Consider the following 13,914-nt stretch of genomic DNA (forward strand, 5'->3'; position numbering starts at 1 on the left):
AGGAAGCCAGGTGGCAGTGAGCTGAGGACTTAGAAAAAGTCCCATGAAGATAAACGCTATAAACCTAAAATGTTGTCATTTCCTCTTCAATGCTTTGTACAGTTTCTCCAGAACAAAGCAATGCATCATTCGTGGCACCCACATGACACAGTTTAAATTTTTCTTACAATGCCTGGCTGGCGTAGCTCAGTGGATTGAGTGTGGGCTGCAAACCAAAGCATCGCAGGTTTGATTCCCAGTCAAGGCACATTCCTGGGTTGCAGGCCACGGCCCCCAACAACCACACATTGATATTTCTCTCTCTCTCTCTCTCTTCCTTCCCTCTCTAAAAATAAATAAATAAAATCTTTAAAAAAATTCTTATAATGTTCATCACATTTGCCTTATATTAAAGCCACAATCCATCTCTCTCCCTATATTATAAACTTTTTGAAGACAGGTACGACCTTTCACATGTTCTTTTACTACCTGTCACACACATATGTGCATGTGCACACACATGCAGCTGTAAGTGCTTAGATCAGTCTGGCGCACAGTTTTTTAATAATTGTTAGTTGATTTAAATTGAGTTAATGGATTATACATCAAAATCACTAACATTCTAAAAAAGAAACATTCCATTCAGTGATTTATTGTCAGGTGATATAGTGGTGGTACAGAAACTCTGTTCTTAATCATTTGAGTTAGTTCCATCTGTGTCATGTTTTCACTTAAAAATGAAACTTAAGTAAATTTGCACCAGACATTAATCATAAGCTTATTAAATATTTTTTGAAGAGAGTGGCATGTAAGCAAAGTGCCAACAACATATCTTTTAGAGCTCAATGCTTGCGTTAGTTCCATTTGATTGTCAAGTGAATTTTAATATGCTTGGCAAGCAGTAATCTGGATATGATGTGAAGATGCATCACACATGTCTCAGCCTCAAATAGTGCTTGTCAAGGCAGATGGGCCTCACACAGGTGCCCCTCTGTCAGGTACCCATATTCCAATATCCACTCCCCTGCTTTTTAGTTACCAAACAAGGATTTTATTAAAACATCGAAAGCCGATCAGCTTTTTGGATGCTCTGTTCAACAGAGAGTGGCATGTAAGCAAAATGCCAATTCACCAGTTTGGAAAGCTGAGTATCCAGGGCTCAGATATCCCTGACACCAGACCAACAAACTTTCTCTTTTAGCCTACAGCAGTGATTTTCAACCAGAACCAGTGTGCCACAAGTTTTTAAAACATGTAATACCTGACTATTTAGTAAGGGGCACTAGCTTCTTTTCCCCTAGATTGTCAAATAAAATAATGACAACAGCCAACACAACAATAGCTGTCATGTGTGAATGAATCAAAATTATACCTATATTTTTTTAGATCAGCAACATATATAATATAGTTTTGGTGTGCCACAGCATTTTAGTAATTAGTTTATGTATGCCATTGGATGAAAAAGTTTGAAAATCATTGGTCTACAGTATGACTCAATAGTTTTTCCATGGCTTGTAGCAGAATTTCTCATCCTTCCAGCATGGGACTGGTTAAGAGTAAGGATAAACCAGCAGCCAATACTCCCTGAAATTAGAGTGGGTTATAATCTGTGTAAGCAGACTGAAAGATGATGGTCTCATATCTGGACCCCTGGAGAAGCCACTCTACCCTGGACGGTGCTGAGTAAGTCATCCCTGTTCATGGAGCCTGTGCTTCTATTTCCTCTGTGGATGCATTTAGACAGGTTCTATGCAGAGAACACTTCCAACATCAGCTAAGATTATATTTTGACCTCTTGAATTCAGGACCCAGTTATATGTTATTGTTCAAAATGCAAACCTCTTTGTTGCCTTTGTGTATTGCCTATATGTTCTTAATTAGCCACTGGCAACTTACTGCTGAAAGTAAAACTCTATAAAGGCTTCTCTGTGAATTATAACTTCTCTTATCATATTTGAGTGAACAAAAATGTATTGAGTTATGTAGAAGCAAGGACTAAGTTGCAGGAAAGAGATTTACCATATTTTTGGACTAAAAGATGCACTTTTCCCCCCCCAAATTTGGGAAGAATAATGGTTGTTAATGCTGCTGTTGAGTTCTGTTTACATTTACATTAGTGAAATATTATGTTATTAAATACTTAACCACATTTTTGCTTCAATTTTTTTCCTATTTTCCTCCTCTAAAACCTAGGTACATCTTATGGTCCAAAAAATACAGTAATGAAGAGTATTAGTTGCTTTGCTGGAAGGATGGCAGCGGCAAGCTCTCAGAAGAACCTTCAGGAATGACTCCTGGGAACAAGAATGCCAGGGTGTCACCATCTCTGTCCCTTGCAGGGATATGGGGAGTCAGAAATTGCCACTGGGTTTCTTGTGTTCAAGAGCATATACCATAGATGCACCCCAGAAATTGGGGAACCAATGCTTTCACTGCAGTAACCTGTTGCCAAGCCCATGAGCCTAGGACTGGACATCAGCCCTGTTGCAGAAAAGTCCAATGTCCCCCACAGTGAGGAGCCAAAACACTGGAAAGACAGAGCCTGTTCCAGTAGCACCTACCAGATCTCACTGAGTGGTAAATCCTCACTTTTGTCCAGAACCCTAGCAATGGGTGCTTTAAAATATAAAGTATTAGTAGAAAATTGTGTTATAGGAAGGCTAACAGATTAAAACATGACTGTCAGCTCCCAAGAGGCAGGGGCACACTACACTAAGCAGGGCCATAGGTGAAACACTGAGGTTGGTTGGAGGCAAAGAGAGAACGGAGCAGTGAGCAAGAGCCTTCACTGTGGTTTTCTTTGAAAGGAACAGCCAAAGCCAAGTATGCAGACTGAGGATTGACTAGTTTGAATAATGTCAGAAGGCTCCAGGGCTAGGTACTTCCATAGTTGTTTGGAGTGATTAGAGCAGGTGGATAGTGGCCGAGAATGTGAGTCCAGTAAAAGAAGTGATTAGGGTTTGGACTCTGGGCTAACTTTTAAAAAGTCATGATGACAGGTGAGTTGTTTACTCTCTCTAGGAACTGGCTAGCCCTGGGAGGGGCAGTCCCTCCAAGGTCAGCAGGGCCCCGGATGTCAAAGCATCAGAATATTTAAAATAAAAGACATGGTTAATACAGCAGGAAATCCAAACAGTAGATTTTGGCTTTCCAGCCTCTGCAGATAAAGAGATCACACTAGAAGGCTCTCTTGGTAGATTCTGAAGGCAGTGTACTTGCCCAATACAAGACTGTTTCCAAGGCAAAAAGAATACATAGTCTTCATGTTCAGGTACTCATGGGCAAGGATAACATGAGAGGGAAGAAAGCACAACACTATTTTGAAGCCAAATGAGAGAAGAGACTGGAGTGGCCATGTACTTACATGAGTTCAAAGGAGAAGGCACACCCACCTGAGGGGACCAGAGGAGGCTACAGAGCTGCACTAGGACTAGGCTTTGGAAGATTGGTAAGGCTTGAAACAATGGGGTCATAGGATATTCTAGGTAAAAAGAAGAGCCAGAACAGAGGAACCAAGGGGTCAGGAAACAGGGTTAAGTGTCATTCAGCCCACAAGCTGCCATATGAGAGGAGTGTGGGTTCTGGGCTGGACTGGTGTTGTGGACCATGCTGTAAAGACCTTGTTGCCAGGATTAGAAAGCAAGGTGGGAAGTGATATGAGCAAAGATTTTGAAAAAATTATCTAACAACAGCCATGGAATTGATTTGAGTAAAGAAAAAGATAAATTAAAAAGTCAGAGGCATATTGTCAATTTACCAGTTGAGAAACCATAAGACCAAACTACAAGAGAAGCAATAAAAAAATTTTAAAAATTGGCTGTGTTTTAAATTGAAGTGACTGATCTTGGTGGCCAGACTATGAATCCTCATTATAACAAATGAAGTCTTATTTATCTTGGAAATGTCAGGACTTTGCACAGTGACTGGAAGATGGGCAAGACATTGTAAAATAGGGTATGTATGACTTATAAATTGAGAAATGTTGGCAATGAGTCAAAAGGTGGTTCTGAGGTTTTAAGACTTACTGCCTGAGAGAATGATGTGCCTCCTAAAGATACAGAGAAGCCAAAAGTTCACTTGAATGAAACATGAGTCGATTTGTATCAAGCCTAAGCTTCTGGCATCAGGGTGGTAGCAAAAGTGGTAGTAACTTCCATTAGAGACCAGGGTTCATGGTTTGGGGGCCAAAGCCAAAGGAATAAAGTAGAGGGGGCTTCGGGGCACAGCCTTGAGGTGAAGGAGGAAGAAGAAGTAAGAACATACAGAGCCAGGAGAAAAATCTAGATCAAACAGCATCTTGAGCAAGAATTTCAAGCTAAGAAAGATATCCTGTACAATGTTGCAGAGGGCTTGAAGGAACTCTTGAAAAAAAGCAATTGATTTTGGGGTTAGGGGAGCACTGGTGACTTTTGAGGGAGCAGTTTCAGTAAAGCAGTAATCCTCAACCTTGGCCACACATTGTCATCTATTGGGAGTATAAAAGGGATCAATGCCTCAAGACCATCTCCAGAGATCCTGGTTTAATTGTTCTGAACTAAGAAAAGGACATTAGCATTTTTGAAAGAGTCCCAGGAGATTCTCATAAGTTTCCCAGCTCAGGGTAAGAAACATGCTGGAGTACTGAGAGAAGAAACAAATTATAAGGACTAAGGTGAAAATATTGGGAGTGTGGAGTGCTCCTGAAACAGGAGGTTACATCAAAATCACCTAAAGAGATTGGTCACAAGTTGCTGCACCTACCCTCAGGGCTTCTTGATGCAGACACTGGCCCACAGTGTCCATGTCATTATGGGTGAAATGAGACATTCATACAGACTACCGAGTCTGGTGGAAGAAAAGGGACAGCATGGCTTTTCTCTCAAGGGGAGCAAAAGCCATGGCCTCTGCCACGACAGGCCTTTATTGGGTTTTCCCACCCATTACATGATGGTTCTCATTTACTATGCATAGGTTCACTTTAGGTGGCTACCTCTTACAGAAAACAAAGGAGCCAATGCTGCTAATCACATTACAGAAGTGGGATATTTGCAAATGAAAAGGCAAAAGTGGTTGAACCAGATACACTGGTCCTTAGAAGGTTTAGCACGGTTATTTTGCAGTAAATGTTTGCCACTGGGAGCTGAGCCCACACCACACAGGATGGTCTACTACACTTCTGATTTAGTGAAGGGGGTGCACCAAGAATCTGCATTTATAACCAGTTCTGAACTTATGATAATGCTCTGGTCTGGAGATCACACTTTGAGAAATGCTGGTATATAAACCATTCTTTCAAAAACTTTGGTAGTAAAGAACATTTAAAAAAAAAACCTTTTGGTCAGTGCATGGAAAGATTGAATCTAAGTATTAACCCCTATACAAAAGGCCAAAATTCCATTGCTCACTAGTTCAGTGAGCTGAGGCAAAGTTTCACTCACTGATATACAATGCTGTCTACACCTCACTATCACCTAGGAAGCCTCTAAGACATACCAATACCAGAGTTTCACTTGAAGAGATTTTGATTTCTGACCTGAGATAGAGACCAGGGTTTGATCATTTTGAAGTTCACTGGGTCAAATCCCAGTCTCAGTTTTCCCACTGAATAAGGAGACTTATTTATCACTAGCATCACTAGTTATTCAACTTCTCAAGTTGTTGGAAAGATTAAATGAGGTAATAGTTACACGCACTGCACAAACATATAGAGTGCTATTCAAATGAGAGCTATTACTCTTACTCCTTAGTGAGTTTTCAGACAAAGGAAGGATAAGCAGAGACATGAAGGAGGGGAGGACTTAGGCATATTTGAGGGATAGTAAAAGGTGGATAAAGTGGGGCCAGATTTGTGAGGCCTTGAAAAATAGAAAATAATAGAAAGCAAATAAAAGTTTTGGAGTAGAAAATTGCAAGATGAAAGTGTTCACCAAAAGCAAGTACATTTAAATCCAAGTTGTCCATCAGGGAGCTGCTACATTGCTTTGGATCATGAGACAAAGGCAACACATATTAGAAAGAAAGAAATAAAAAGGGGGAAATGTCACAACTAGTGGCTTTCTAGAAAGAATATGAAAGTAAAGACTCTAAGGCAGCATGCCTGGATCCCTGGGTGACTCTGAGACACACTGTTGGGCTGCCTGACTCCCTGGAGGAATCATTTGCTATTTTATGGTTTCTGTTGAACCACATATAGAGAAGAGGGGCCTTAAGGTATAAATAAAGCACATCCCTCTAAGAATGAAATGCTTAATAACAATCAGGTCCACCCTCAGTGGCCTCTTGCTGAAGCTTCTCCCTCTCCTGATTTAGATTTCATGAAAATATGACTCCTGGTTTGACCAGGGCATAGGGCTCAGTCAATGACAGACATAATCTGGAAAGAAAAACAAAGCAATAAAAGAGGGCAAAAGAACATAATAAATCTAATCACAGACTCCAAAGTTTTTGCGACTCTGGTACTATAAAATTTAACTTTATTCCTGCTTCTCATTTGGATTCCTAAATTGCAGCATTGTCCTGGGCCCACTGCTGATGCAGCCTTACAAGGAGTTCTATAAGTGAATGATTTGTTGCCCACTCCTGCTTGGTTTTTACCTGCTTCACAGCCTGAGACCCTGCCTTAGGCTGTTTCAGTAACATGGCCTTCCAGGGGAGATGAAGGAGATGTACTTTTCCCTATTCCTCTTGTCAACAACAACTAAAAATACTGGCCAATACATAGTTTTAAAGTAAAAATAAAAAGATTCTGAAAGGTGGATAGAAGGCAAATCATCCAGGAACTTCTAGACTCAAGGAACAACATGATGGTGAATTCCCAGGGTTTCCTTTTTGCCTCATAGAATTCAATCAAAAAGAATTCAACACACCAAGAATCAGGAAGATCCCAAACTAAATAAGAAAGACACTCAAAAGACGTCACAGAAGGATGACAGAGCTATTACAATAATCTGGTAAGATTTTAAAATAGCTATCATAAATATGCTTCAATGAGCAATTATACACTTGCTTTAAACAAAGGAAAACCTAGAAGCTCTCAGAAAAAAAATTAAAAGTCTCAGCAAAGGAATAAAATATATGAAGAAGAAAGCATGGGAAGTTTAGAACAAAAAATATAATACCCAAAGTATTAAAAACTCAGTGGATGAGCTCAACAGCAGAATGAAGGAAACAGAGGAAGAACCAGTGCACTGGAAAATAAAACAATAGATATCACCCAATCCGATTAACAGAGAGAAAACAGACTGAAAAAATTAAACAGAGCTTTATAGAATTTGGAGTTTATAACAAATGATCTATCATCCATGTCATTGTAATCCTGGAAGGGGAAGAAAGAGGACAGGGCTGACCAAGTGCTCAAAATTATTGGCTAAAAACTACCAAATTTGACAAAATAAATAAACTTAAAAATTCAAAAGGTTATGTGAATTGCAAGGTTCCCAGTTGGTGTCAGAGAATTATTGGTGTGATACAAAGGCATTATATAATGATAAAAGGATCAATTCACCAAGAGCATGTACCAATCCTAAATTTGTATACAGCACACAAAAGAGCTGCAAAATGTTTAAAACAAAACCCAGTAGAACTGGGAGGAAAAATAGACAAATCCACAATTTAGTTGGAGAATTCAATAGTCCTTTTTCAGCAACTGATAGAATAACTAAAGACATAATTGGCAAGAATATATAAGAACATGATATCAACAACCAACAAGATTTAATTAACATTTATAAAACACTTCAGCCAGAAACTGAAGAACACTAATCTTTTCAAGTGCTATTTTACACATATCTTGTGCCATAAATCAAACCTCAACAAGTTAAAAAGAATTGATGTCTTCCATAATAGAAAATAGAAATTAGTAACATAACTATAACAGAAAAATCTCCAATACTTGGAAATTAAACAATCCATGGTTTAAAGAGAAAATCTCATGAATAAAAGATACATGAAAATACAGCATATACAAATTTATAGAACATGGTTAAAATGTTGCTGAGAGAGAAATTTACAGCACTAAGTGCTTACATTAGAATAGAGAAAACATCTCAAATACATAGTCTAAACTCCTACCTCAAAAAACTAGAAAAAGAACATTAAAATAAACCCAAAGGAAACAGAAGGAAGGAAATAATAAGGAGCAGAAATCAATGAAACTGAAAATAGAAAAAACAGTAAAGAAAATAATAAAAAAGAAAAATGGTTTATTGAAAAGATCAATAAATAAACAAATCTATTGCAAGACTAACTAAGAAAAAAAGAGAAGTCACAAGTTGCCAATATCAGGAATGAAACAAGGAATATAAATACAAACACTCGAGATAACAAAAAATGAGAAATACTATGGAATGAATTTATACATACACAAATTAACAACTGAGATAAAATACACCAGTTCCTTGAAAAACACAAAGTACCACAACTCATCCAATTTGAAATAGATAATTTGAATATCCCTATAACTATTAAGGGAATTGAAGTCACGAAAAATAAAAATAAATACTTACTTAAAAAATTTCCAGGCCCAATTCGGTTCATTTGTTTCAGTGGAGAATTCTACCAAACAATAGTTACCACCACGATTCCCAGTCAGGGTACATGCCTGGGTTGCAGGCCATGACCCCCAGCAACTGCACATTGATGTTTCTCTCTCTCTCTATCTTCCTCCCTTCCTTCTCCAGAAATAAATAAATAAAATCTTTAAAAAAAATAGTTACCACCAGTTTCATATAACCTCATCCAGAAAATTTAAAAGGATGGAACAATTCATTTTATAAAACTAGCATTACTCTGATATCAAAACTGGATAAATATAATAAAATAAAGGAAGAAAATCACAGGCCAATATCCCTCATGTTTAGAAGCCAAATCTTTTAACAAACTATTAGTAAACAGAATTCAACAGTGTATAAAAAATTTATATGCAATAATCAAAGGGTTGTATTTGAGAAATGCAAATGTAGTTCAATATTCAGAAATCAATCAATACAATCCATCATATTAACAGACTAGAGAAGAAACAATCACATGATTATATCAATGAATGCAGAAGAAACATTTAACAAAATTCAGCATCCATTCATGATAAAAAAAAACTCTCAGAAATAGCAATAGAGGGGAACAACCTCAAATTGATAAAGTTCATCTACACACACACACACACAAAAAAATAACTAAAGCTAAATTATACTTAATGATGAAAGACTGGATGTATTTCTTCCTAAGATTAGGACCAAGACAAGGATAAGTACTCTCATCAACTCATCATTCTTATTCAACAGAGCATTTTACATTCTAGTTAGCACACAAGGCAAGAAAATAGCACAGGAACATATAGATGACAAAATAAAAATGAATCTGTCCTTATTTGCAGATGATATGACTGTCTCCACGGAAAATTCCAGGAGCTCTTTAAAAACCCTCTTAAAACTAATAAGTGATTTCAACAAGATTTCAAGATAAGATTAATGCAAAAAAGTAACTATATTTCTATATACTAGCAATAAACATGTGGAATCCAAAAATGAAAAAACACAATACTATCTACATGTACTTAAGAAAAATAAAATGCATAGTTATAAATCTAACAACACATATTTAGACTTTTATGCTAAAAACTACAAAATGCTAATGAAAAAATCAAGTGAGACACAGAGAAATATACCATGTTTATGAATTGAAAGACTCAACATAATAAGATATTGTTTCTCCCAAGTTGATACACAAGATTAAAGCAATTACTATCAAAATCCAAGTACACTCAAAGTCACAAAAATGTTGAAAGTAAAAATATGGGGGGAAAACTTTTCCATGCAAATAGTACAATTTTCACCATGCAAATAGGAACCAAAAGAGAGCTTCAATAGGTGTATTTTTACCAGACAAAATAGATATATGGTCAAAAATGTGTTTAAAAATTTTAAACATGTGTCAAGAAAAACATTATATATTAATAATTATAAATAAATACACACCAAACAGCAGATCCCCAAATACACGTAGCAAACATTGACAGAATTAATGGAAGAAATGGACAGTTCTAAAATAAAATTTGGAGGGTTGGTGAACACTTGGAGATTTGGAAAGAGTGGAGCATCAGGATTAAGCATGGAAGCTACATGCCATTATGTCATACCTTGACATATAAATCTCTTCCATTTTGCTCATTTTGCTGTTCCTGAGTTACATCCTTTTATAATAAACTGGTGAACCACAATTCAAATGATTTTCAATCAGTTTTTTTTTTTACCACTCTTTTTTGTTGTTGTTGAGGCTAAGACCTATGAGGAACAAAGGCCAAGAGAATTTAAATAATTTGCCTAAAGGCCATACAGGTGTATAAAAATAATCATCTAAAATAGGGAGAGAAAGAAACAATCCCCAGCCCCCCCCCCCAAAAAAAAGAAAGGGAGGAATCCACAGAAAAAGAGCTAAATGAAATTAAGGCGAGATATTTATCATACATAGAGTTCAAAGTAATGGTTACAAGGATACTTAAAGAAATCAGTGAGAACTACAAGGAACTTTATGGGAGCTACAAGGAACTGAGTAGGAACTACATAAGCATGGAAAAGACATAGAAAACTATGAATAAGAACCAGGTGGAAATGAAGAATACAATATCTGAAGTGAAGAACACACTAGAAGGAATTAAAAGCAGGCTAGATGAAACAGAAGACCCAAATCAGTGAATTGGAAGACAAAATAGAAATAAATACCCAATCAAAGCAACAAAATGAAAAAAGACTCAAAAATAACAAGCTTAAGGGAGCTTCAGGACAACATGCAATGTAACAATGTTCACATTATAGGGTTACTAGAAGGAGAGGAAAAAGAGCAAGGGGTAGAAAATCTTTTTGAAAAAATAATGACAGAAAACTTTCCTAACTTGGTGATGGAAAAAGCTACTCAAATTAGGAATCATAGAGGGTACCAATCAAGATAAACCCAGAGAGGCCCACTCCAAGACACATTACAATTAAAGTGGCAAAGTTTGAAGACAAAGAAAGGATCTTAAAGGCAGCAAGGGAGAAATAGCTAGTAACATAAAAAAGAGCTCCAATAAGGCTATCAGCTGATTTCTCAAAAGAAACACTACAATCCAGAAGGCACTGGCACAAAATATGCCAAGTAAAGAAAAGCAAAGCACTGCAACCAACACTACTCTATCCAGCAAGGCTCTCATTTAAAATGGAAGGTAAAATAAAGAGTTTCCCAGACAAAAAGAAAAGAGGCTAACTAAAAGAGTACATTTCCACGAAGACAGCATTGCAAGAGATGCTAATAGGACTGAAAGAAGAAGGAAGAGGAGGAGGAAGAAGAGGAAGAAGAAGGAGGAGGAGGAGGAGGAAGAAGAGGAGGAGGAAGAGGAGGAGGAGAAGAAGAAGGAAGAAGAGGAGGAGGAGGGGAGGAAGAGGAAGAAAGAGGAAGAAGGAAGAAGAAATAGAAATAGAAACACAAGTATAAAGGGGAAAGGTGGCAATGAATAAGCACCTATCAGTAATAACCTTAAATGGAAATGGATTAAATAATCCAATCAAAATAAATAGGGTAACTGAATAGATTTTTTAAAATGCCCCACATGTATAAGGTCTACAACAGACCCACCTCAGAACAAAAGATCTATACAGGCTAAAAGTGAAGGGATGAGAAAAATATTCCAAACAAATGGCCATGAAAAAAAACTTGGGGTAGCAATATTTATATCAGACAACACGGACTTCAGAACAAAGGCAAAACAAGAGACTAAGAAGGTCACTACATAATTCTTAAGGCAACAGTCCAAGAAGAGGGCAGAACCCTTAAAAACATACATGTACCCAACATAGGAGTACCTAAATATATAAGGAAAATCTTGAAGGATTTTCAGAAAGAGATTGACACCAATAAAATCGTTGTAGGAGATTTTAACACCCCACTGTCAACCATGGAAAAATCCTTCAAACAAAGATTCAACAGAGATATTGTGGCATTGAATAACACTCTATATCAAATGGTTTAATTGATATTTACAGAACATTTTACCCTAAAGAAGCAAAACATACATTCTTTGAAAATACATATGAATCATACATAAAGATGGACCATATGGTAGGACACAAAACAAGCCTCAACAAATTCAAGAAAACTGGAATCATATCAAACTTCTTCTCCGATCATAATGGCTTAAGACTAGAAACCAACATCAAGAAAAAACCTCAAAAACATTCAAATATATGGAGACTGAATAACACATTATTAAATAATGGGTTAATTAATGGGTTAACAATGAAATCAAGAAAGAAATAAAAAATATCTGGACACAAATGAAAATGAACACACAAAAACCTATGGAACACAGCAAAGGCAGTCCTGAGAGGAAACTTCATAGCAATACAGGCTTACCTAAAAAAGACAGAAAATAGACAGGGGGAAGTTAATAGTATAGGAAATGGAAAAACCAAAGAACTTATATGTTACGACCCATGGACATGAACTAAGAGGGGGAATACTGGTGGGAGGGGGTATGCAGGGCAGAGGGAAACAAAAGGGAGAAAAAATGAGACAACTGTAATAGCATAATCAATAAATTATATTTTAAGCCCTGGCTGGTGTAGCTCAGTGGATTGAGCTCAGGTTTTGAACCAAAGTGTCGCAGGTTCGACTCCCAGTCAGGGTACATGCCTGGGTTGTGGGCCATGACCCCCAGCAACCACATATTGATATTTCTCTCTCTCTTTCTTTCTCCCTCCCTTCCCTCTCTAAAAATAAATAAATAAAATCTTTAAAAAAAGAAAAAAATAAATTATATTTTAAAAAAGAGAAACATTTTAATTAAACAACCTAACCATACATCTAAAAGAACTAGAGGAACAAAAACAAAGCCCAGAGCAAGTAAAAGGAAGGAAATAATCAAGATCAGAGCAGAATTAAATGACATAGAGACTAAAATATAATCCAAAAAATCAATGAATCTAAGAGTCGGTACTTTGAAAAGATTTTTTTAAAAATGACAAATCATTAACCAGACTCATCAAGAAAAAAAAGATAGAGGTGACTCAAATGAATAAAATCAGAGACAAAAGAGAGGAAAAAAAAGTCCAGATGCCTGGCCAAGATGATAGATACACTTTGCCACCTCTCGCAACAAAAAGGACAACAAATTTCAAAGCAAAAAATAACCCAAACTGTCAGAAAATCAAACTCTATGGAAGTCTGACAACCAAGGAGTTAAAGAAGAAATATTCATCTAGATTGATAGAAGGGGCAGAGATAGGCAGCTGGAGTGGAGAGGACTTGTGGTAAGGTGGCAGCTGGAGGATCAGGGTGGGTGAGGCAGTGGCTGGCAGACCAGGTGGTCCAACATTTACATGCAGATAAACTGGGAGGAACAACAGAGGAGCAAGACAGACCACTCAACTCAGGGTTACAGCACAGGGGAATAAAGCCTCAAAACCACTGACTATACAAACCTGTGGGGGTTGTGGTGGCAGGTGAAACTTCCAGCCTCACAGGACAGTTCTTTGGAGAGACTCACAGGGTCCTAGAATGTACACAAACCCACTCACCCCTGGGAATCAGCAACAGAGGAGCCCAGTTTGCTTATGAGTAGGGGGGCAGTGACTGAAAGCAGAGCAAGGACTGAGTAAGTGGCATTGTTCCTCTCTAACCCTTCCCCCCACATACATACCACAACAGAGAGATGTGGTTGCCTGGCCCTGGTGAATACCTAAGGCTCTACCACTTACTGCATAACAGACACACCAAGACAAAAAAATATGGCCCGAAATGAAAGAACAGATCAAAGCTCTAGAAAAAATAGAACTAAGCATTGAAGAGATAGCCAACCTATTAGATGCAGAGTTGTTGTTCTGGCAAGGTTATGGAGAAAAGGGAACCCTAGTACACTGTTGGTGGGAATGCAGACTGGCGTAGCCACTGTGGAAAACAGTATGGAATTTCCTCAAAAAACTAAAAATG

The sequence above is a fragment of the Phyllostomus discolor genome, chromosome 7, assembly GCF_004126475.2.
Source record: "Phyllostomus discolor isolate MPI-MPIP mPhyDis1 chromosome 7, mPhyDis1.pri.v3, whole genome shotgun sequence".
In the NCBI taxonomy this organism is placed as follows: Eukaryota; Metazoa; Chordata; class Mammalia; order Chiroptera; family Phyllostomidae; genus Phyllostomus; species Phyllostomus discolor.